Raw genomic sequence first — 24,619 nt, forward strand, 5'->3', positions numbered from 1 at the left:
CGTCTTTGCGTCAAGGTCATGATTCTACATAACAACATCCGCTTGACCTCGCAATGCCAAGAAGAAGAAAGGCGTGGAACATTTGCTTAAGGTATGTAGTAATAATGCATTTAAATAATAAACTGTTTGCTGTCGGATCATTTAAATAATACCTCGAAATTGGGTTGATAACAGTTATTCATGCTTTAATATTGATCTTTCGCCCACCTGTCTGACGTTAATTTATTTTGATCGTTCATGTAACACGAGTACACGAGTTACACGAGTCTTGTGTAAGATTCTAGAAAGATATAGTGGCTTACTTTTTTAAAACGATCAGTATTATGGTTGATATTTGTATTACACTTGTTAATATTTGTTTTTGCCCCCATTTTTCATTTCATGAATATTTTCTATGTCCCCAAAAGGCCTATTTCTCTCAAATGTTATTCACAAATCTGTCTAAATCTGTGTTAGGGTTGCGTTTATAATTGTGGTTAGTGTGTGTGTAAGGCTCTGCCTGTGAAAACACATCTAAAGTCTTTTTTGTGATGTACTGTTTTCTACATAAAATCATCCTAAACAATGAAAAGAACATTTTGTAAAAATATCTTATCTTTAATATTGGCTGAGTAAGATTCTTTGTATAAACCCTCAGTCTGTTAATTTTGTCTCCAGCCTGTCAAGATCTTCAGCAGATGTTTGAGCAAAAAGTCATCATCCTCTTCGTCACTCTTCATCCGTATTTGGGGTAACAAGCACCTGCTTCCCACAAGAGACTGGACAGCTGATGTCAGGTGGTTAGTCTTTATTTGCATTCATCCTAGTACCGTCAAGACTGCTATTGCAGCTGCAAAAAGGCAAAGATAAATGAATTACGAGTGTAGCTTTTAAATTGCTTTTACTATTAAATGCATTATTTTGATTTATTTAAACTTAAGAATCAAATAGGTGTGTAGTTTAGGTAAAATTCTTATAACTGCATTTGTCTGTTTTACAACAGATAAACAGTAACCAAGTATAAATTTACTGTTTTTTTTTATGTTGGATGGATCATCAGACCTGCACATATTGGTAAGGTAACACTTCATGCAAGTTAATGATGATGCTTTTTTATAAGAACTTTTTATAAATAAATATTATTATTGTTTTTATTTAGGTATCTTACTCTGTATTTGTTCACGGTGGTCACCCCAGGGTCTCAGGACTCAAATTGAGTGCTCTATGGATTAAACAGAAAATGCAGTATAAACAAGTGTTATGTTGTCTTCAACATGTTGGTAAGGTAACACTTCATGCGAGTTAATGATGATGCTTTTTCATGAGAACTATTTATAAATAAATATTTTTATTGTTTTTTTAGGTAACTTACTCTGTATTTGTTCACGGTGGTCACCCCAGGGTCTCAGGACTCAAAACGAGTGCTCTATGGATTGAACATAAAATGTAGTATAAACAAGTGTTATGTTTTTAAATGCCACTAATAATGTGTTTCTGTTTTCTTTCTCATTATGCTAACAAACACTCTTTTACCCCTCATGTTAGGTAGATCAACACTCCAACCATCTGCATTAGGGACTGAATAAAGGATGCCCTCTGTAGCTGGGAATGTTAGATCAGGTAATTTGCATTTGATATATTTTTAAAGACACACACACTAATGCTGCTTTTACACCGCCAGCGACTAGCAACACAATCTCGTTCATTCCAATGAAAGCTTTGCCCCATTAAGCAACATGAGCAACTGTGACCATTGACAATAGGAAGTGAGCATGTCCAGCTATGCCACAACTTTGAGTAAAGTTCAACTTGATGAAGGACTTTTGGGAGCAACTACCAATGAGAGTGAAGCAGTGAAGTTCATGTCATCCGTCTTTTGTCATTTACTGAGAGGATTGTTACTCATTTGTTTATAGTATTTACTAGGACAACCAGAATTGGGAACGCCTTCTAATAAATGCAGCATAAGGCCTTAACTGTCTGTGGCAAATATTTTTAGCACCCAAAATAAATAGGGGTGCTGCTTTTAAAGAAAAACACCACAGTTTTTCAATATTTTACTATGTTCTTACCTCAACTTAGATCAATTAATACATCCTTATCTTTCATCAATGCATGCACTTAATATTTATACAGCACGTCGTGAATGTGTTAGCATTTAGCCTAGCCCCATTCATTCCTCGGCGCGCAGTAACATCATCACTCCTGACTACTCCCCCCCTTTTGAGTTTGAGCGAGAGGTGGAGTAATCAGGAGTGATGATGTTACTGCACGCCGAGGTCGAAGTGCTGCAAACTTAGTGCTCTTTTGCCATACAATATAGTTCTCATTTTTATCCGCTTAAAAAAATCGCCACGTTTTATTTTGTGCCACCATACTTACTCGTATAACTACTCATGTAACAGTCTTTAAATAAGGAAAACATGAAAGGGTTGGGTGGCTTCTAAATTCATCCCTGTTTGGATTCTAAGGAATGAATGGGGCTAGGCTAAATGCTAACACATTCAAGAAGCGTTGTACAAAGATTAAGTGCACGTATTGAAAAAAGATAGGGATGTATTAATTCGTCTAAGGTAAAAACATAGTAACATTTTGGAAAGCGGTGGTGTTTTCCATTTAAAGGGATAGTTCACCCAAAAATGAAAATAATGTAATTAATGACACACCCTCATGTTGTTCCAAACTTGTAAGACCTCCATTCATCTTCGGAACACAGTTTAAGATGTTTTAGATTTAGTCCGAGAGCTTTCTGACTCTCCAAAAAATGTATGTGCTGTATACTGTCTCATTTCCAGAAAGTTAATTAAAACATCATCAAAGTAGTCCATGTGACATCAGTGGGTCAGTTAGAATTAGTTGAAGCATCATTAATACATTTTGGTCCAAAAATAACGATTTATTCAGCATTGTCTTCTCTTCCGGGCCTGTTGCGAAGGCGCGTGCACAGTGGCGCTGCTGACGTACGACGCTGCTGACGTGTTATCCTTAGACATGTTTGCGAAGATTGTTTTGTTTACAGCGTCTCTCTCAGACTGTAAACGGAAAAAAAAGCTTGGGTGCACCAGATAACAAGCCAACAGCATCGTACGGAAGCAGTGTCATGCACACGGTTCACAACAGACCCAGAAGAGAAGACAATGCCGAATAAAGTCGTAATTTTTGGACCTAAATGTATTTTTGCCGCTTCAACAAATTCTAACTGACCCACTGATGTCACAAGAACTATTTTGATGATGTTTTTATTACCTTTCTGGACATGAACAGTATACCGTACATACATTTTTAATGGAGGGTCAGCAAGCTCTCGGACTACATCTAAAATATCTAAATGGTTACTAAAATTGAGGTCAGATTTTTGAAAACGTGGTCATCCAAAGTTCTCGGTACAGAAAATCTGTTTTGTATGGATCAGAGTTAGACATGGTCATGTAATATATAACAATGTAATAGCAAGTGTTATGTTGTTTTTGAAAATGCTCTGAAAATGAAAAAAGCTTTGTTTATCCACTATGCTATCAAATGCTCTTTTACCTTGCATGTTAGGCGGATCAACATTCCATCCATCTGCATTAGGATCTACCTTAGAGACACTCACTGGAGCTGTAAATGGGAAGCAGGTAAGTTGCACAACAGGTTTCTTGTAGCATTCTTAGACTAGCAATTTTTATGTGAGAACTTTAACATGATAGAAATTGTTAAACTACAAATATGGTCTATATTGTCTGAGAGAAATTCTTACTCAAGAATCTGCATATTGCTGTAGATATGCAGAGTACTTATCTCGAAACAGTCGTAAAAGATTAATGTTTTTGTTTTGTAGGTCACTTACTTTGCATTCGTCCTTGGTGGTCACCCAAGGGTCTCTAGAGTGAAAATTACTCAATCTATGGATTAAACAGAAAATTTAGTTGTATGAAGTGGTATGTTGTCTTTAAATGCCATTAAAAATGTGTTTCTGTTTTCTGTCTCATATTAAGAAATACTCTTTAACCTGCCCACTGGAGCTGGGAATGGTTAGCTGCATTTTTTACATTTACAAATAAACAAACAGAGTTAGATAAGTCCATACATACCATTCTCATCTCCGTGTGTGCTGTAACTCTGTCTGACGCAGCCCCTGCTAGCTAAGCTTAGAACAAAAGACTGGTAGTGAATTTATACAAATCACAACACATAAATTGGAAAATGTCCACGTTACTTTGTCACTTATTGGAAGCAGTATGCTAGCTGGAGCCATTCACTTCCAGTCTTTGTGCTAAGCTAAGCTAGCGGGGGCTGCATCAGACAGAGTTACAGCACGCACAGGGATGAGAAAGGTATGTATGGACTTATCTAACTCTGGGGGATACGGTGAATAAGCTAAATTCCCAAAATGTGGGCGTGTTCCTTTAAGGATTTAGGGGTATTTTGAAGTTAAATGAAGCCGTTTTACTTTTTAAACTGTCTCTTTTATAAGGACTTACTGAATTTATTTTTGCAGCAATTTGGGACATTCTTCCAGTTGTCGGCAACTTTGTGAAAAAGGCTGGAAACTTAAATGCAGGTACTGTTTCATTCTTTTGTTTTTTTTTTACAGCTATGAAAAATAATGTGTTTTTAATTGTACTGTCTATTAATTCTTTTATACAGTTTAACTGATTCTGCTTACCTGACTCATGCAGAATTCTGGCCTGGTGTTTGGTCTGTGCTGTCTTTGGCTCTTGCATCTCCATCATCCTGACCCTCTTTAGCAGCCTGTCCATGTATTTATTTGGAGGCCACCATGAGCACCCATCTGCATAATATGACTTTGTTACTCAGATGTCCATGCGCTCCTACAAATTCTACATTTTTTGTAAAGCTGCAACAAGTTGAAACCCTATAATTATTAACGTTTGATTTTGAACTATGTAATTCAAATACATGAATAAGTAACAAAAGCAGAAATTTATTAAGATATTACCTTTTTGTTGCTTGTTTACTGATCTATCAATCCTTTTGCATTTTCATAATTGTTCATCATAACTTGGTATACAGTGGATGTGTGGCTGCAGATAACTTTCTGAAGTCAATTTAAAAAGACAAAAGTTAATAAATGCTGAATTGGTCAAATATACATTGTTGTATTTTCACCATTTTGATGTTTAGGCATTTCATAACTTGAGGGTTAATTCACGTATAGTGATGTTTCAAATCAAAGATTAATTTATTAATGACAGCTAATCATTTTATAAAGATTTTTATTACAATATTTATTTAATATCAATTTAATACATTTAATTCGTTACACCTACATTACTGAGCGCAAGGGAGTGCAGCCAACAAATACATTCAGGTGTGTTCGACTTAACACCGAGATGCGCAGACAGCACGTGGTATGACATCAAAGTACCGCGAGAGTTTGGGAAAGCCCCTCGCGGTACTTGATGTCACGATCGGTTTGCGTGTAGATCAGCATGAAGTAGAACACATCTGAAAGATGTGTGGGCTGCCTGCACTCAACGTTGCGATAATTCAGTAGAGTGTAACCTCAATCGGTTTTTGCAGCTTCTGGGTGTCGTGTCGAACGATCGCAGAACGATTTTTTGTTCTTTTCCAACTCGATTTTTAACTCCCTAGACTAGTAGGATGTTCCAACGGGTGAAGCAACAGTGCTGACGGCAGAGTTTCAGTGTCAATGTAAGTTAACCATTTTAACAGAATATATGTTGTTATGCAGGCATGTAAGTTAGTCGATCTACAGAATGATCGTCGTATATTAATGTTCTAGACGCGATTAAAAGCTTATTAACATTTATCAATGCACTGCTATTCAGGCCGCTGCAAAGTCCCGAAGCCACGTTGTAACGTTAACTTCACATGTTACGCACTGGTGGGGATAAACCAGCCATTTTAATAGAGTTATTAAATGTCTCAAACCTTTCCCGCCCTTTAACGTTACGTTAAAATGGCCCTTATACGGATAACGTTACTGTCATTCAGACCTTTTCCTAGAAACCACTCAAAACCGTTAACGTTGTTCTATTGGAGTGGTTTGATAATTGTATTTATTAATTGTTTCAGTTATATTAGTTATATCTGTTCTTTAATTCGTATTTCTAACAATTAAAACCCAGGAATGACAAGCTATACTTACCAAGATTTTGACGATCAAACTGACAGGAAAACTAACTTAAAGCCGACTATTAAACCAAAAAACATACTATTACAAAGTGAAGAGGAACGTAATGTGTACAAAATTTATTATTTACAGGTTATTAATAATGTTATTTGCGACAAAAAAGTTGAGGGTACTCGAGCAAATAACGGTCTTCTGGTAAATATTGTGGTCACGTGATGGCCTCGCGACATATAAGTCGTTTCCGGTCGTTTCTCAAACGCACAGCTGCGTCCTTTTAGAATTATTTTTAATATTTTTTTTAAATAATAAGAAATACAAAGGGGGACATTATACATATATAAAATAAAAATAAATAAGGCTCCGTCCTTATTATTATTATTTTTTTTAAATAAGGCTCCGTCCTAGAAGGCTGCATGTCTCGGCTGCCACGTCATCAAGCATCGTCGAAGGACATCTCAATCTGCTTGTTTTCTATTTTGTTGTTTTAATTTAATTACAAAATGTTTAACTGTCCATGTTGTAAAGACAGTTGATACATGACTTTTATTCACTGTACTACATTATTGGATTTTTTTGGTGATGCATTGCTAATTTTCAACTTCTCTCTTTAAAGTTTTCATGCCATGATCACTGGGGCGGAAACCATTATGACGTTGCCTTGGACATCAAACTAAACCATCTCATTCTGGCTTTTTTCTAACATCGAAATCTCAGAAGGCCAGGACTAAGATGGACGCAGCCTCCACATGCAACCTTGCATTTGAGGAACACCCATAGAACGGTCAACTTACCCCATACTCTAACCTGAATGCAGGGATCATAAAACTTTATCTTTTACCTTAATTGTTAGATGGGTGTTGATACCAAACTTTTTTGTCTCGTCTACTGTGGGATTTTTATGTTGTTTTATTAATCAGTATGTTATGTTATAATTCATATGTGCCATTAGGTTTTCTGTGCTGAGATATGTGAGTAAATGTCTGTGTGTAAAGTTGAGAGGCTGTGGTTTCGGTTGGGGGAGAGACCAGCAAACGCTGATAACAAAGCCCTGAAGAGAAAACACGCAGAACAGATGGTTTCAATAAACAAGTTGTTTGCTTTATAACTATGTTATATTTAGAGAAAGTGAAAATTAGTATGTTTAACTAATGAATGCATTTAACCAATTCATGAACAATGGAGTACTGTTGTGTTGTTGAATAATTATGTTTTACATATTTACTGCCTACATTTCATGCTGATTGCTAAAAGTGTTAAAGTTACAAAGATGTCCAAATAAGGACTGTGGAAATTGATTTTGTTCCATGTTATATTTCTTTAATTAATAATTTTATTCTATAAACATTGTGTGTTTTATATATGCACTGAGCTATTATGTAGAAATGAGGTGTTTGTGTTTGAGAGTGGAAGGTTACCAGCTTTTGTGTGTGTGCTGCAAGGAGGATTAACTAGGAATTTACATCTGGCATGGATCAAGATAAGAGAGAGGTCTGAGGGGGAAAAGTATTTAATGATGTTATTAACTAATGCTTTAATATTCACAGGATGAAATATGCAATGTATTTCTTACTTAATCAGTATTAATCATTGAATAATTGATGTAGTAAATATAAGATGTTGTCTTTGATAAATGTGTATTAACCAATGAAATGAAGGTTGCATACAGAATAACTTAATGGGGGCAGGGCAGCTCAACCTTGAAGAACAGAATCTCCTGTGTGTGTGTGTGTGTGTGTGTGTGTGTGTGTGTGTGTGTGTGTGTGTGTGTGTGTGTGTGTGTGTGTGTGTGTGTGTGTGTGTGTGTGTGTGTGTGTGTGTGTGTGTGTGTGTGTGTGTGTGTGTGTGTGTGTGTGTGTGTGTGTGTGTTTCTTTCCTAACAGATGGTTTTTAATAATGATTAAAGTGTTTGCTTAGAAGTAGTATTGCAGTAAAAGATTTAATATGTGTTTATCTATCTAAAGAAGTTAATGTGTGCCATATTCATATAACCAATTTTACAAATAATGAAATGATGTCATGATATTGAAATATGTTTTACATAATAATCACTTTCATCTTACAGCTTATGTTTTTTATAAATGAATGTTTTATTAATGATTTGTTTCTAAGAAAGCATTATAACATGCTATTCAAAGTGGAGGAGTACTGGAGAAGAACTGCAGGGCTCCCAGGGATGAGAGGAGAACAGATTGTTTTTTCTTTGTCTATGTGTGTCCATCTTTGCCTACAGGCTAAAATTGGGTGTGGTGATGGAGTCAGATGGACGAGGGGAACGGCCTTTGTGGGTGGAGATTTTCTGAAGAAAGATCGACGTCACATATTTTATAAATAAGCATGTTACTTCCTGAGCTGGTTGTTCGCTACTTGAGAGGACCCAGCGCTGTTAAACTTTTTCAATCTGATCAATAAATATTTGAACATAGATATTCGTATCTTGTGCCTTTCCTCTAAATTACACGCAATGGACGCCTTAAAGTCCAACAATTGGTGACCACCGACGTTTTGTGGAGGGAAAGGAGAGAGTGAGAGGAAGGAGGGTTTCACATTGAAGAAACCAGAGTAAGGGAGGGCTCCATTTCAACACAAAATGAGCGCTCTACTAAAATAAGGTAAGCAGAAGCCTGTTTTATCGAATTCTGCTATTTGGATATACCAAATTACTTGTGTTGATAAGGAGATCCGAACTGAATTACAAATTTACATTTATTGCAAAATTGATCAGAGTGAAAAACTTTTTGAAATTTTTGAATTTTGATATTAAATAAAAGGTTGAGGATTCCTTTAACGCATTAGGCGTTATAAAATACCGACTCGGTTGTAGCCGTAAGGAGTGAAAGGCTCTTGGATGAAAGTTCCATAAATACTGTTAATGGCGGTGTAAGTTAACAGAATTAAATATAAGGTTGAGGATTCCTTTAATACATTAGGTGTTATAAAATACCGACTCGGTTGTAGCCGTAGGGGGTGTACAGCAGCCCGTGAGGTGTAAGGCCTACGAATACTGGAAAAGAAAATTGACGTCTTACTGTTATTGTTGTGGTTTTGTCTGAGAAATTGTATTGTAATAGTATTTGTACCGTGTATTGAACGTTGATATATATTATGGCTGAATTTCAGAAAGAGTGTGATGAATATGTGTGTTCACCGGTGTATGTGCCATGGCAAAAAATAATTCAATTAATGATGGCCCAAACTGATCCTAAAGATGTTAAGAAAAGACAGAAAGAGGTTGCATTAGTTAGGGGAAGTTGACAGTGGTGCAGCTGCAAAGCCAAAGGAAGTTAAACAAGGAAACAGTCAGCCAGACTCAAGTATGACACCTACGGCTCCTCCTGCAGCTCCACCCCCAGTGAAATCGATCTACTCCTTCTTGCACACACCTACTCCTTATGAGAAAGCCAAAGCCCAAATGAAACAGCCTGTTTTTCAAATCAATAGTGGTGAATTAAATGTAGATGCAGATTTTATTTGTGTGAAAATGTAGTGTGTCTGTGATATAATGAGTCTGTTAAAACCATAAATGGGATTAAGCAAAATCTAGCAGAAAGACTGAGGCGAAGCTTTGAAAGAAAAACAACAAATTAGAGAAAAGAGTAGAGACCAAGTTTTTAAATGTGGAAATACAGATGAACAATTGAAAAAGGACAGAAAATTGTTAAAAGGTGAATGACACAGATTAATTGTATATAGGACAAAATATTTAACAAAATGAAGAGGAGTCTTCATCTGATGATGGAAGGTGGTCACAAGATAAATTTTATTTTAAATTGAAAGGCAATATTTTGCATGGGTCAAGCTGAAACCTTGTGGGCTGATTATTTCCATCCTTTGACATTCAAGAAAGTGAATAAAAGCTGGCAATGAAAAGACAGTGGCAAAAACTGTGTGTGACATCAAAGTGTTGGAGTTGCAAAGAGAGAAGTAACTCATAAACTGGACTGAGAACACATTCTATTTGAATGGGACTATACTTGAACTCAAGCGGTGAAGGGGGCACTGCATATGGTCAGAGACATTTACAAGGATGAAACACCAAAAAGACTGAGTGGAATCCAGAAAGAGACTAACAAAGACAATAATGTTCTTGGAGGCAAGAGAAACTGGACAATACTTCACTGGACACTGAACTTTTTCATCTTCATACGAGCCTTTGAGTGAAAAAGGGGAAAGAGTAAACAGCCGTTCAATGTTTAGTAAAGACCTTGTTACTATAGGGACACAGACAATCTTTATGAGAAAATCAGCTAGACAAATTTAAAGGCTGATCAAGAACTTTGTTGTTAGGTGTGACTACCTGTTCTGAAATCAAATCAGACTCCTATTAATCTGACAGGAAGAAATGCATAGTTGAATTTGGTATCTACAGAGGACGTCAGAACTCCACTGATGGTACTGAGCTAAAAAGTAAATATATATGGCATAGAACAGCTATGGCAGAAAGGATATTAAAATAGATAAAAGAAATAAATTGAAAAAGAAAAAAGAACACCATAGAACACTATAAAAGGTAAACAAGAAAAGCTGTGACAATAGAAAAATAACTGATTATTGTAACAACCTTTGTATTTAAGGAAATTGCCAGCCCAGACATCATATATGTGCATGAAGGTGTTCACATGGCAGATCTAATCACTGAGGGTGAGCCAAATGATTGGATACCATTGACTGATATACAAATTATTATTATTGTAATTAATTATAATTGTTATACCATTGACTGAAAAAGCAAATAAATTGAGAGATGGTTTGTTCGCGGTACCACTGACAACTCCCCCACCGTTAATCACACTGTTTACAGATGGTTGTTGTTTCAGAGCAGCAGATGACACATTGAAGGCAGGCTTTGCTGTGGTTGAGCAAGTTGTGGGTGATTTTGTAACACGACTGAGTGGTAGATTGAAAGGTAAACGGTCAGCACAGAGAGCTGAAATGACAGCTGTTATCAAAGCCTTGCACTACACTGGTGAAGAGAGGGTGATTGTTTATAGTGAATCTGCATATGTGATTGGTGCAGTATATATGGAACTGCCATATGGCAGATAGGTGGGTTTGAAACCAGGAAAGGCCGGCCTATAGTAAATGCTAGCAAAGCCTGACACATACTACAGGCTGTGAAGGTACCTAATGACGTGGCTGTTGTCAACTGCCTAATAAACCACTTATATCCCCAACCATGGTTTCCCAAGACAAAGTTAGATCTGACATACTGACAAACACGCAATGGAATTGACATATAGTTTCGGGGCTGCTTATCACCCCAATGTTAGAGCAAAGATGAAATAATGAACCTGACTTTGACATTAAAACTTGACTTGACAAACTATGTGCACAGACAAAAATAACATGGCTTGAGGCATTACCAATTGCATTAATGTCTATTCGTTATTCTGTTAACAGGATTTCTGGTTTCACAACCTTTGAATTGCTTACAGGTCGACAGTTTCCAGGTCCAAGGCATGACGTGGTGCAGGATCCCATCCTGCCTATAACACATGACGTTTCATCTGACAAACTAACTGCTATGATTGAACATTTTTCTTGCCAGGCTACCAAACAACGAAATTGTGAGAACGACCCAGCTGTTAAAAATGATGATTGGGTTTCTAACAGACACAGGTGTGGACCTGAGGACTCAGGTCCAAGAGAGGGAGAGTGTTAAAAGTGAAAGTGAATCAGCTGGAATACAGAGAAGACAAACAGGAAGTGGTAACACATCAGTGGTAACACTCACACAACACCAACAACAAAGTCAATAAACACACTGTAAAATTGTGCATAAAAAAGGTGAAATTTTTTCCAGCCCAGTAACAGAACCCCTAGCACACTGTGTGAGCACAGATTGTGCCTACGGAGCAGGTATAGCCGTACAATTCAAAGTGAAGTACGGTACACAAAAGGTTGTAAGACAGAACAAACACACAGGTGAATGTGCAGTTACCCACGAGGATGACGGCAGATTGATTTTTCATTTAATAACAAAACAAAATTGTACTGATTTACCAACATATGAGAATTTTACCTACAGCCTCAGATGTATGAGAGAGTGGTGTGAGAAAGAAAACATAACAAGTGTATCCACTCCCCGGCTGGGGTGTGGCCTGGATAAATTGGATTTCCACAAAGTGCTGGAAATCCTGACAGAAGTGTTTAGAGACCTGAATATCACAATTACCATATATTCATTATAACCTGGGTAACTACATACCGTATTGACCTTTGAATTTTGATCTTTGAATTTCTTAAGTTTCTTATACAATTCTACAGTATTAATTTCATATTTCATTTTTTCTTTTCCTTTTTGAATTTACGATTGTTATTTGAGTATTAGCCAATAGGCATAAGTGTATTTTTTCCACAGAGATGAAGCTATATGGAAATTGGAAGGTTCTGTGGGCCCTAGGAGGTATAACTGCAATTATAGTCACCATAATATTTGGCATAAACAATGGAGATCCCTGTGTAACAGACTGATAGTGTCTGCAATAGAGAAAAAAGAAAATCCACCCAAATACAGCATGCCGCTATTAGGCCTACAGAACCTGGAGGATGATGAGGAGAAAATGTGTGACCTCTTTCAGAGGTCAAGAGAGGGAATTGTGGGATTTTTATGTTGTTTTATTAATCAGTATGTTATGTTATAATTCATATGTGCCATTAGGTTTTCTGTGCTGAGATATGTGAGTAAATGTCTGTGTGTAAAGTTGAGAGGCTGTGGTTTCGGTTGGGGGAGAGACCAGCAAACGCTGATAACAAAGCCCTGAAGAGAAAACACGCAGAACAGATGGTTTCAATAAACAAGTTGTTTGCTTTATAACTATGTTATATTTAGAGAAAGTGAAAATTAGTATGTTTAACTAATGAATGCATTTAACCAATTCATGAACAATGGAGTACTGTTGTGTTGTTGAATAATTATGTTTTACATATTTACTGCCTACATTTCATGCTGATTGCTAAAAGTGTTAAAGTTACAAAGATGTCCAAATAAGGACTGTGGAAATTGATTTTGTTCCATGTTATATTTCTTTAATTAATAATTTTATTCTATAAACATTGTGTGTTTTATATATGCACTGAGCTATTATGTAGAAATGAGGTGTTTGTGTTTGAGAGTGGAAGGTTACCAGCTTTTGTGTGTGTGCTGCAAGGAGGATTAACTAGGAATTTACATCTGGCATGGATCAAGATAAGAGAGAGGTCTGAGGGGGAAAAGTATTTAATGATGTTATTAACTAATGCTTTAATATTCACAGGATGAAATATGCTATGTATTTCTTACTTAATCAGTATTAATCATTGAATAATTGATGTAGTAAATATAAGATGTTGTCTTTGATAAATGTGTATTAACCAATGAAATGAAGGTTGCATACAGAATAACTTAATGGGGGCAGGGCAGCTCAACCTTGAAGAACAGAATCTCCTGTGTGTGTGTGTGTGTGTGTGTGTGTGTGTGTGTGTGTGTGTGTGTGTGTGTGTGTGTGTGTGTTCTTTCCTAACAGATGGTTTTTAATAATGATTAAAGTGTTTGCTTAGAAGTAGTATTGCAGTAAAAGATTTAATATGTGTTTATCTATCTAAAGAAGTTAATGTGTGCCATATTCATATAACCAATTTTACAAATAATGAAATGATGTCATGATATTGAAATATGTTTTACATAATAATCACTTTCATCTTACAGCTTATGTTTTTTATAAATGAATGTTTTATTAATGATTTGTTTCTAAGAAAGCATTATAACATGCTATTCAAAGTGGAGGAGTACTGGAGAAGAACTGCAGGGCTCCCAGGGATGAGAGGAGAACAGATTGTTTTTTCTTTGTCTATGTGTGTCCATCTTTGCCTACAGGCTAAAATTGGGTGTGGTGATGGAGTCAGATGGACGAGGGGAACGGCCTTTGTGGGTGGAGATTTTCTGAAGAAAGATCGACGTCACATATTTTATAAATAAGCATGTTACTTCCTGAGCTGGTTGTTCGCTACTTGAGAGGACCCAGCGCTGTTAAACTTTTTCAATCTGATCAATAAATATTTGAACATAGATATTCGTATCTTGTGCCTTTCCTCTAAATTACACGCAATGGACGCCTTAAAGTCCAACACTACCCAGGAGAAAGTCATGGGTTCTGCTGCTGAGGTTGTCATAAAGCATGCTTTTTCCATTTGTTGCATTGGGCAATATTATCAAAAGATTCTGAAAGAAATAAGATAATTTTCAAAGCATTAACATGAATATGAAAGCATTAAGTCATTAATGATCATCTTTTATTATTGTTTATTTATAGTGTCTTTTATTCTGCTTACCTGACTCATGCAGAATTCTGGCTTGATGTTTGGTCCACCTGTTAGCTGGCTCTGGTGCTTGGTAGTCTTCTCAAACCTCTGAATCAAGGCCACCATGAGAGGCCTTCTGAAGACCATCATTACGCTTCAGATCCAGTTGTCTTAACTATGAGGTAAATCTTTTTTAACTGCAGCATTGAGCGTTATGTGCGCTGTTTATGCGCACTGAACGCCTTGCATTTTTGCCCTCTACTGCAACATGCATTTTTGAAGGAGCGCTAAGAGCGGAAAAGCACCCAACGGCATTTGTGTCTTTCCATTGTCCAATTGAATATGGGGAGAGGCGGGCCTTCCGTTGTAGGGACCGATGTTTACAGTTATTTGAAACAATCGTACTTCAGTCACTTACTGTCTCCTGTGTGTTTATGCACCTCTCACCTTCGATCAAAGTCAGTGCAAGCGTCCTCTTTTTAAAGTTTCTGCTTATTTGACAGTTAACAGCAAAAGAGCGCTCACGCTTCAATATTTGATTGACAGGACAGCTGCCTCTGTGGTTGCCTAGCAATATAAAAATCTGCGCTGCACTGCTTTTTATAAAGTGACCAAATCAAGGTGCACCTTGTGTTTCCACGTCTTTAAAACGCATTTGGTGTGATTGGCCCCCAACAAGGGTTTTTTCTGCTGCTTTTTATTTTTTCAGCTTTTGCCTTGATATTGTATTTTACATTGGTAAATGCCTATGGACATTGGCTACTAGCGTTCTGCATGTGTAAATCCACATCGATGCGAACAATGATGCAAACGTGTAAATGAAAAGTGGCGGATAGCCTACTGTGTAGAGGCATTGGGGTAGGTCTGACTAAATCAGCCTTAATGACAACTGCATCAGTCTTCAATGATGGTTTAACTTTTACACAGATAAACACTCACTTTGTCTATCCAGACCTCAAGGTTAGAGTTCGAACAGATTCAGATAGTTGTTTTTGTTCATTTTCTAAGTATTTTGTTGATATTTTAGTCCTAATTGATTATGACAGATTTGTTACAGCCTTATCTGTCAAAATGACAGGCAATAAGAAAGTTTAATTCAACCTCTGGTTGTAAAGCAGATTTTGAACCAGTCTTCTTCAATTGTGTCACTAGCCTACCACAATCCCTGTGCACCAGCTATGGAAAGTGCAGACCAAACTTCTACCTCCACCTGTGAGTCTCTTCCCACATTTAGTAAAGTAATGAATGCAGTTTTACAAATGAAAGGTTTTTTAGGGTACATTATTTTAATTACCAAATGATTTCTCGGATGAATTGGATAAAAAAGACAATATTTTATTTTTCATTTATGAAAACTGGTTGTTGCTGCATGAACTCAAGCACATTTATTTCAAACACATCAACGCAACGTCATTGCTATAAACAGCTATTTTGGATAAAAGATAATGCACATCAGGTCACACAAATCAAACACGAAGAGTTGTCATACACCGTGTGTACAGTCAGTCATTCAAATTGGATATACACAAAAATCAGATTTAAACCGACAGTGTAAACATAGTCTATGAGATCAATGAGGGGTCAATAGATCTAGTTCAATCAACGCCCTCACCATGCTCTCCCAGCTTTAGGTGCTTAGACCTGTTTTTCTAATCAAACAATACAAGGACAGATGTTTCGGCGTTATTGCCTTCATGGCATGAAAGATTAAAATCTGCATTTAAACCCAAAGGGGATATGATCTTTAAATAAAATTGCCTGTCATTTTATTGATTACAACCATAATACTGAACAACTTTAAAGGTCCCGTTTTTCCTGTGTTTTTGAAGCTTTGATTGTGTTTACAGTGCACAATATAACATGTGTTCATGTTTCACATGCGGTATTTTTCACACAATCTACTTATCTATATAGTGCTTTCACTGTCCTAAAAACGGCTGATGTCTTCTTTGTCCTATGAAGTCCCTCCTTCAGAAATACGTAACGAGTTCTGATTGTGTAGTTTGTTTAGTGTGTTGTGATTTGACAGCAGCTTAGCTTAGCCAGGGTGGAGTTTAGTCAAACACACTTGCTTTGACGTCATTCAACCGGGAAGTAGAGGGCTGTAGTCCAAACCGGCCGTTCGCTGTATTGAAAGGGGAATTCTGTTAAAGATAATACATCGCCTGGCTGGCAGTGAACTTTAAGCTTTAACATTTACAGGTATTATTTATGCTATTACTGTCAGGAAACGGACTCAGAGTCAAGTGCAAGTTAAATAGTTTATTGAGAAAAAATAGAAAACAGGAGAGCAAAGTCACTGGTAGATCCGCTGTGTAATCCAGATGTAGAAGGACCACCCGGAAACCACTGGTCACCGCCTAAAAACGAAGCGAACCAGCGGTTCCGAGAAACAACAGTCGTTAGAGTCAATATAATCCACAAGGTGAAAATGGGTGTACTCCACTCACGGGTGGTGATGCAAACCGGAGAGAGAGAGACAGCTGGTATACCGCCTAGAAACGAAGCGAACCAGCTGTGTCGAGAGACAAACAAAGTCAGTATAATCCAGAGCTCCACAAGCGAGCGGTCCGGGTGAAGACGTGTCTCCGAACGCCGAAACCAAACCTGGGGTAACAGAGGAGAAGACAGAGAGCGACTGACAAGACAAGGCAGGGCAGCAGGACTGTGATAAAACAATGAGCGCGCAACGAAGGACAGGACTACGTGCAATATAAAGGGAAAGGTAAACGAGACACCACCGGTGAACAATCACTGAAACAAGGGGGCGGAGTTAGTGAACACGCGAGGAACCGGCACCACAGGTAAACAACACACACACACAGATCACACAGCCATCGATCACCCAGCAGTCATGACAGTAGCCCCCCCTCCACGACCGGCACCAGACGGACCGGGAGACTCACCCTGTCGCCGACGGAGGTCCTCGATCAGCCCAGGATCCAGCAAATCCCGACCCGGAACCCAGCTCCTCTCATCAGGACCGTATCCTTCCCAATCCACTAAATACTGAAATCCTCTGCCCCTGCGGCGGGAGTCTAGTAACCTCTTAACAGTGTAGACAGGGGCACCATCCACTAGACGAGGGGCGGGGGGATTGGGGGCAGAGACAGGGGGGTTATAGCGAGCAAACATCACAGGTTTAACCTTGGATACATGAAAAACAGGGTGAACCCGACCAAGAGAAAGAGGTAACTTAAGCTTAATCGTCACCGGATTAATGACCTTAGAAATACTGTATGGCCCAATGAATCTCGGAGCCAGCTTACGAGAAGGCTCACGGAGAGACAGATCCTTGGTAGAAAGCCATACCTTTTGACCACAAACGTAACGGGGTGGAGGTCGCCGATGACGATCAGCTGCAGCTTTGGTTCGTCTGGAATTGGATAATAACAGTGTCTTAGCTCTCCTCCAGGTGCGTCTGCACCTGCGTACGAAAGCTAACGCAGACGGAACCGCTGCCTCGGGCTCCTGTGATGGAAACAGGGGAGGTTGATAACCGATGGAAAGTTCAAACGGGGACAAATTGGTAGACGTAACGGGAAGAGAATTATGAGAATACTCAACCCACGGGAGCTGATCGCACCAGGAATTCGGATATTGAGACGACAGACAGCGGAGCGTTCTACCGAGATCCTGATTAGCCCGTTCGCATTGCCCATTGGTCTGCGGGTGATAACCAGAAGACAAGCTGGCCGTGGCGCCAATTTGTCTACAAAACTCCTGCCAAAAACGAGAGATGAACTGAGGACCCCTATCTGATACTACGTCAGTCGGAATACCATGTAACCGAAAAACGTGATTAATCAAAACCTGAGCCATCTCTTTTGCAGAAGGTAGCTTGGGCAGGGGAATGAAATGAACCGCCTTCGAAAAACGATCCACCACAGTTAGAACAACAGTGTTACCATTAGATGCCGGTAAGCCGGTGACAAAATCAAGGGCTATATGAGACCAGGGGCGGGAGGGCACGGGCAAAGATTTAAGCAGACCAGCGGGTGGTAAATTAGATGCTTTATTACGAGCACAAACCGAACAGGCTAATACAAACTGTCTGACGTCAGTGGACATAGAGGGCCACCAAAAACGCTGACGGACGGCAGCCAACGTTCTCCGAATACCTGGATGGCCGACAAATTTGGACTCGTGACCCCACCGGATGACATCGGAACGTAACCGCTCAGGAACCCATAGGCGACCCGCTGGACACCCCTCCGGAACTTCCCCCTCCCGACCGGCCTCTCTCACCCGCTGTTCGATTCCCCACACGAGGGCGCCGACCACCCTCCCCTCCGGGAGAATGGTCTCCGTCCTCTCCGAATCGGACTTTTCGAACAGACGGGAGAGAGCATCAGGTTTGGTATTTTTCGAGCCAGGCCGGTACGAGAGGGTGAAGTTGAAACGATCAAAGAAGAGTGCCCAACGAGCCTGCCTAGATGTTAGTCTTCTGGCCGAACGGATATATTCAAGATTCTTATGATCCGTCCAGACCAGAAAGGGCTCCGAGGTTCCCTCCAACCAGTGACGCCATTCACCCAAAGCGAGTCTAACCGCCAACAGCTCCCGATTCCCTATGTCGTAATTACGTTCTGCTGGGTTTAACCGGTGAGAGAAAAAAGCACACGGATGTACTTTCCCATCAATAGACGATCGCTGTGATAAAACGGCGCCTACCCCGACATCAGATGCATCCACTTCCACTATAAATTGTTTAGCCGGATCGGGAATAGAGAGGACAGGCGCAGAGATGAACCGGGATTTTAACACATCAAAGGCCTCCTGAGCCTCTCTACTCCAACGGAAACATACATTAGGTGAAGTGAGAGCGGTGAGAGGCTTAGCGATCTGACCAAAATTTCTGATGAAACGCCGATAAAAATTGGCGAACCCCAGAAATCGCTGAAGCTCCTTCCGAGTGTCGGGTACTGGCCAATCGGCAACCGTCTTAACCTTAGCGGGATCGGGACGAATTTCTCCCTCGGCAATGACAAAACCCAGAAACGAAACCGACTTCTTGTGGAACTCGCACTTCTCCGCCTTAACGAATAGCTGATTCTCTAATAGCCGTTGTAAAACCATGCGAACGTGCTGAGTGAGTATCTGCATGGAGGGAGAAAAGATGAGAATGTCATCGAGATACACAAAGACAAATCTGTTAATCATGTCACCCAGCACTTCATTGACCATGGTCTGGAAGACAGCTGGAGCGTTACAAAGACCGAACGGCAGAACGGAATATTCCCAGTGTCCAGAAGGTGTATTAAAGGCTGTCTTCCACTCATCGCCCTCTCTAATACGTACCAAGTGATAAGCGTTGCGCAGATCTAACTTGGTAAATACGCGCGCTCCCTGTAATAACTCGAATGCTGATGACATTAAAGGCAAGGGGTACTTATTCTTAACAGTAATGTCATTCAGCCCTCGATAATCAATGCACGGACGAAGAGACCCGTCTTTCTTTTTTACAAAGAAAAATCCAGCACCAGCTGGAGACGAGGAGCGGCGAATGAGACCGGCTTTAAGAGCGTCATTAATGTATTTATCCATAGCCTCTCTTTCTGGTTTAGCTAGGGAAAATATACGACCCTTAGGCGGAGAAGTGTTGGGAAGGAGTTTGATCTCGCAATCATACGACCGATGAGGAGGCAGAGAAGTAGCCCGGGACTTACTGAAAACCTGATACAGATCCGAGTACTCCGCCGGGACCCCTGAGAGATCGATAGCCGGGACCTGCGAGACAGAACAAGAGACAAGAGAGGGAGCAGGACCAAGACAAGAAACATAACACGAAGACTTCCACGATAACACAACATTGTTCTGCCAATCAACGTGAGGATTATGTTTGGATAGCCAGTCATGACCTAAAATGACTGGCGATTGTGAATCCTCTAAGATGTAAAATTCAATCTCCTCACGATGATTGCCAGAAACAAACAAACTCACAGGGGGTGTGCGGTGCGTGATCACAGCCATATGCTGGCCCTTCAATGTCCAGGCAGACAAAGGAGAGGAGAGAGGGATGAATGGAATACCCCAGGACTTGGCCAACCCAGCATCCAAAAGACACGCCTCCGCACCGGAATCCAGCAACGCCTGTGACGAGAAAGAGTTAATCAAGACAGGTAGTGTGGTGCTGCTTACGGGAGATTTAAATGACGATGCGCCCACCGAGACTCCCAGGTTCATCGGCGGGCGTGATCTTTTACCGGACAGGTGGCCGCCAGATGCCCCGGCTCGCCACAATACAAACAGAGGCCATTAGATAGCCGACGACTTCTCTCTCCAGCAGAAATTCGGAACTTGCCCAGCTGCATAGGTTCCTCGGAGGGCGTCTCTGAAGGGATCTCCCCTGGTTCTGACATCAGCTGGCGAAATGAGCGACGCAGATCTCTCTGCCGATGGCGAGACTCGACCCTCAGAGCCAGATCGATGGCAGCTTCCAGGGACGTGGGTGGCTCCCTCAGTGCAATCTCGTCTTGAATACCTGGCGTGAGACCCTCGAGGAACTGTGCTCTTAATGCCGCGTCATTCCAGTTGCAGCAAATAGCGAGCGTTTTGAATCGTATGGCAAAATCTGTCACAGAGTCATTACGTTGCCGTAATCTCACCAACTCAGCCGCTGCCATGTCTCCCTTGAGTGAGCGGTCAAACAGTTTTAACATCTCCTCCTCGAGAGCCTCCAATGAAAAAGTAAAAGGAGCTTTAGCCCCCCAGGCGGCCATACCCCAGTCTCTCGCCCTTCCAGTGAGTAATGTCAGGACATAGGCCACCTTGGAAGTGGATGAAGAAAATCGACGGGGCTGGAGTGCGAAGACGAGAGAGCACTGCTGTAAAAAGGATCTGCAGGTGTTGGGATCGCCATTGTAGGTGGGGGGTGTAGCCGTGTGTGGCTCCCGTTCAAATGAAGCGGCTCCTCCGAATGAGGTTGAGGCTTCATGGCGAGGAGTCACTTGGTCCAAGCGATTGCTGAGCTCTTTCAGTTGCTCAGACAGGATGCTGAAATCTCTGGCAGCAGCAGACAATAACGACGAATGTTGGTCGATGGCCGCCCCCTGCTGGTGAAGGGCGGTCTGCACCTCCAGACTCTCTAAACTTGCTGACTCCATTTTTGGCGCGCTCATCTGTCAGGAAACGGACTCAGAGTCAAGTGCAAGTTAAATAGTTTATTGAGAAAAAATAGAAAACAGGAGAGCAAAGTCACTGGTAGATCCGCTGTGTAATCCAGATGTAGAAGGACCACCCGGAAACCACTGGTCACCGCCTAAAAACGAAGCGAACCAGCGGTTCCGAGAAACAACAGTCGTTAGAGTCAATATAATCCACAGGGTGAAAATGGGTGTACTCCACTCACGGGTGGTGATGCAAACCGGAGAGAGAGAGACAGCTGGTATACCGCCTAGAAACGAAGCGAACCAGCTGTGTCGAGAGACAAACAAAGTCAGTATAATCCAGAGCTCCACAAGCGAGCGGTCCGGGTGAAGACGTGTCTCCGAACGCCGAAACCAAACCTGGGGTAACAGAGGAGAAGACAGAGAGCGACTGACAAGACAAGGCAGGGCAGCAGGACTGTGATAAAACAATGAGCGCGCAACGAAGGACAGGACTACGTGCAATATAAAGGGAAAGGTAAACGAGACACCACCGGTGAACAATCACTGAAACAAGGGGGCGGAGTTAGTGAACACGCGAGGAACCGGCACCACAGGTAAACAACACACACACACAGATCACACAGCCATCGATCACCCAGCAGTCATGACAATTACATACAGCAACATTACACACTAACTAAAGTTTGAAATAGGGGATCAGAAAAAACGTGACCTTTAATGTTTAAGTATTGAGAAAAGAATTAATTCTTACTGTGGTGGAGATATTGAAAACTCTTACAAAGAGAGTCATTTTGGGTGTTTTATTTAAAGACCATGTCCCCTTTTAGCCTGACTACGTCAGACTTTGTACTTCCGCTCAAGCAAAGTAGCAGAGAATGGTATTACTATGCTAGTCCCCTTTGGGTTTAAATGAAGATTTTGATCTTTTATGTTTTTAATATTTTGGTTTTTCTTTGGCTGCAATTTATATAAATGAAATACTTTGTCTGATGTGATGATGTTCTCATTGTGTTCTGTTGTTACAGATAGAACTGAACTGGAGTCTGTGAACTAATGCTGTGTTCGAGACAACTGGAACAGCAAACAAAGTTGAGTATCCGACCTCTCAACTTGTGACTGATCGATCAGCACCAACCTCAACGAGATGCATCATTTGACATTGCAGACAAGTTGGTGGCTAGCCTTTCACAGCCTTACATGAACCGCAAACAAACTTTAAACTATTTTTACAGCACATAATATTTATGAACATGAATGTTAAATTATCCAGTAACCATTTTCTGCCATAATTGGCACAAGAGCACAAACTTCTCCTGGCGTCTCATTATGTGGTAAACACGCAAATGTGATATGTGATTGACTGGAATGCATTGAGGTCGGTGGTAGGATATTTAATGACATAACATCAGAAATCCGAATTGTAACACTGCGCAATATTTCACATAATTGTCATGACCTGATTATCCTCCCATGTTTTTAACACAACCATTGATTGGTCACACGGAAGCAGAGACTTTGTCCTTTGTATCTCTCAAAAAAAAGAATTCTATATTTAATGTTAAAAAACACTTACAGTAGACTGTGTTAGATAACTGTGCTTTTGGAAGTCATTTCTGATAACCGCACACCTAACTTGTCTAATGTCTTAAAAATAGGCACCAGAGCAATGTTTGTGGTAACCGTGGTATAAGAGGAATAATTGACTCCGGTCCTTTGAATTATTTGAAAATAAAGCACACCCGCGGTGTAACGGCACTCTGCTTCGCGTCGTGCCGCATTGCACCTTGGGTGTGCATTATTTTCTTATAATTCAATGGCCCGTCGTCAATTATTCCTTACATATTGAAGGTTGACAGGTTTGTTTGCATGTAATTGCAGTATTATTAATTTGGGGTTGATAGTCCAATGTTGATTTGAGAGAATTTTTTTTTTCTTTTAAGATCCTTTCTCTTTTTAATGCAGCACTTAAGGATGAACCACCCTGATCTACTAAGATGCACAGATTCAACTCTGGCCCAGCATCATCCCCACACCTCATCTGCCATCAGTTTAATTTAATGTCTGTCAATTGCAAATGCTATTTATTTCAGTTATATTACAACTTAATGTTAACTTTAATTGAGACTAGTATTGTGTAAAGCTGGGGTTTCCAAACTTTTCATTTCAAAACCTATTAGACAAGTGTAATCTATTCTAGACCCACTAAAATATTTTTACATATACATTTTTTTAATGGGGTAAAACACATTTGTTCTCTTTCAGTGGAGTCATTTTATTTTCATAATATTTCATAATGTAAAGCAGTGGTTCTTAACGTTATTCCTCGAGGCCCACTGCTCTGCACATTTTGTATGTCTCTTTTATCTGACAGACTCAGTTCAGTTCATTGAGATCTCTTCTAATGAGCTGATGATTTGAATCAGGTGTGTTAAATAAGGGAGACATACAAAATGTGCAGGGCAGTGGGCCTCGAGGAATAACATTAAGAACCACTGATGTAAAGTAAATACAAGTTTATTTGCAATACCAAATATTTTATGGTATATTCTTTCAAAACCATTGTCATTGTTAATTATTAATTTGGCCAAACTGTTGTTGCATCATTAAGGTGTGCAACACACCTTAACCTACTGTGTGACCGACAAGTGGGTCCTCCTGACCCACAGTTTAAAATCCCCTGGTGTACTGAATGTATTGTAATTAAAGTCGCATCTAAGTCTTGTGTAACAGTCTCCATTATTTAAATTGTGATTATATTCACAGTTTCACATGATACTTTCAGCACTTACTACATCACAGTGTTTTTAATGCTTTAATTTTTAGGTTTATTATAAATTCATTCATTTTTAAAGAATTCTTTCTTTATGTAGAACATGCAAAGTCTAAAATGGAAAGTGTCATGATCAGCTCTGGGTCTTGTGCAGTGATTAAAAGAGCAGGTAGTAAATGTCATAGCTTTGCAGTATATTGGTAGGCTCTGGATGTAATGAACATTCAGAACATATGTTTCATAAATTAAATTTGGTAAACAAACTTGTCAGAACAATTCATGCTGTGATGCTGGATAATACCTGGTCAAATTAATACATGTATAGTGTGTTTCGACATTGTATAAGGTTTCTTCATCTATACAGACATCTGTTAGAGAACG

The 24,619-nt window shown here is 39.9% G+C and overlaps 3 long non-coding RNA genes across 8 annotated transcripts; 2 read left to right on the top strand and 1 right to left on the bottom strand.

Moving 5' to 3' along the window:
• Positions 1 to 689: 689 nt before the first annotated feature.
• LOC135758133 (uncharacterized) lies at positions 690 to 4,767 on the bottom strand. 3 transcript variants are annotated; one of them, XR_010536437.2, is made up of 7 exons: positions 4,628 to 4,755; positions 4,053 to 4,103; positions 3,809 to 3,863; positions 3,511 to 3,579; positions 1,352 to 1,581; positions 1,148 to 1,201; positions 690 to 829 (listed from the first exon to the last, which is right to left on the bottom strand). It is a non-coding gene; the product is annotated as an uncharacterized lncRNA (long non-coding RNA). The 3 variants fall into 3 exon arrangements; XR_012334995.1 differs by lacking the exon at positions 4,053 to 4,103 and having other exon boundaries at positions 1,352 to 1,405; positions 4,628 to 4,767; XR_010536438.2 differs by lacking the exon at positions 4,053 to 4,103 and having other exon boundaries at positions 4,628 to 4,767.
• Positions 1,133 to 4,776, top strand: LOC135758132 (uncharacterized). 2 transcript variants are annotated; one of them, XR_010536430.1, is made up of 7 exons: positions 1,133 to 1,259; positions 1,343 to 1,425; positions 1,525 to 1,599; positions 3,523 to 3,596; positions 3,800 to 3,899; positions 4,460 to 4,522; positions 4,641 to 4,776. It is a non-coding gene; the product is annotated as an uncharacterized lncRNA (long non-coding RNA). The 2 variants fall into 2 exon arrangements; XR_010536429.1 differs by having other exon boundaries at positions 1,343 to 1,599.
• A 9,408-nt stretch (positions 4,777 to 14,184) lies between these two features.
• LOC135758135 (uncharacterized) lies at positions 14,185 to 24,190 on the top strand. Of its 3 annotated transcripts, XR_010536440.2 has the most exons (5): positions 14,185 to 14,219; positions 14,400 to 14,538; positions 15,509 to 15,568; positions 22,494 to 22,637; positions 23,409 to 24,190. It is a non-coding gene; the product is annotated as an uncharacterized lncRNA (long non-coding RNA). The 3 variants fall into 3 exon arrangements; XR_012334996.1 differs by lacking the exon at positions 14,185 to 14,219 and having other exon boundaries at positions 14,226 to 14,538; XR_012334997.1 differs by lacking the exon at positions 14,185 to 14,219 and having other exon boundaries at positions 14,226 to 14,538; positions 23,431 to 24,190.
• The last annotated feature ends 429 nt before the right edge of the window (positions 24,191 to 24,619 follow it).

Source organism: Paramisgurnus dabryanus, chromosome 14, assembly GCF_030506205.2.
Source record: "Paramisgurnus dabryanus chromosome 14, PD_genome_1.1, whole genome shotgun sequence".
Classification (NCBI taxonomy): Eukaryota; Metazoa; Chordata; class Actinopteri; order Cypriniformes; family Cobitidae; genus Paramisgurnus; species Paramisgurnus dabryanus.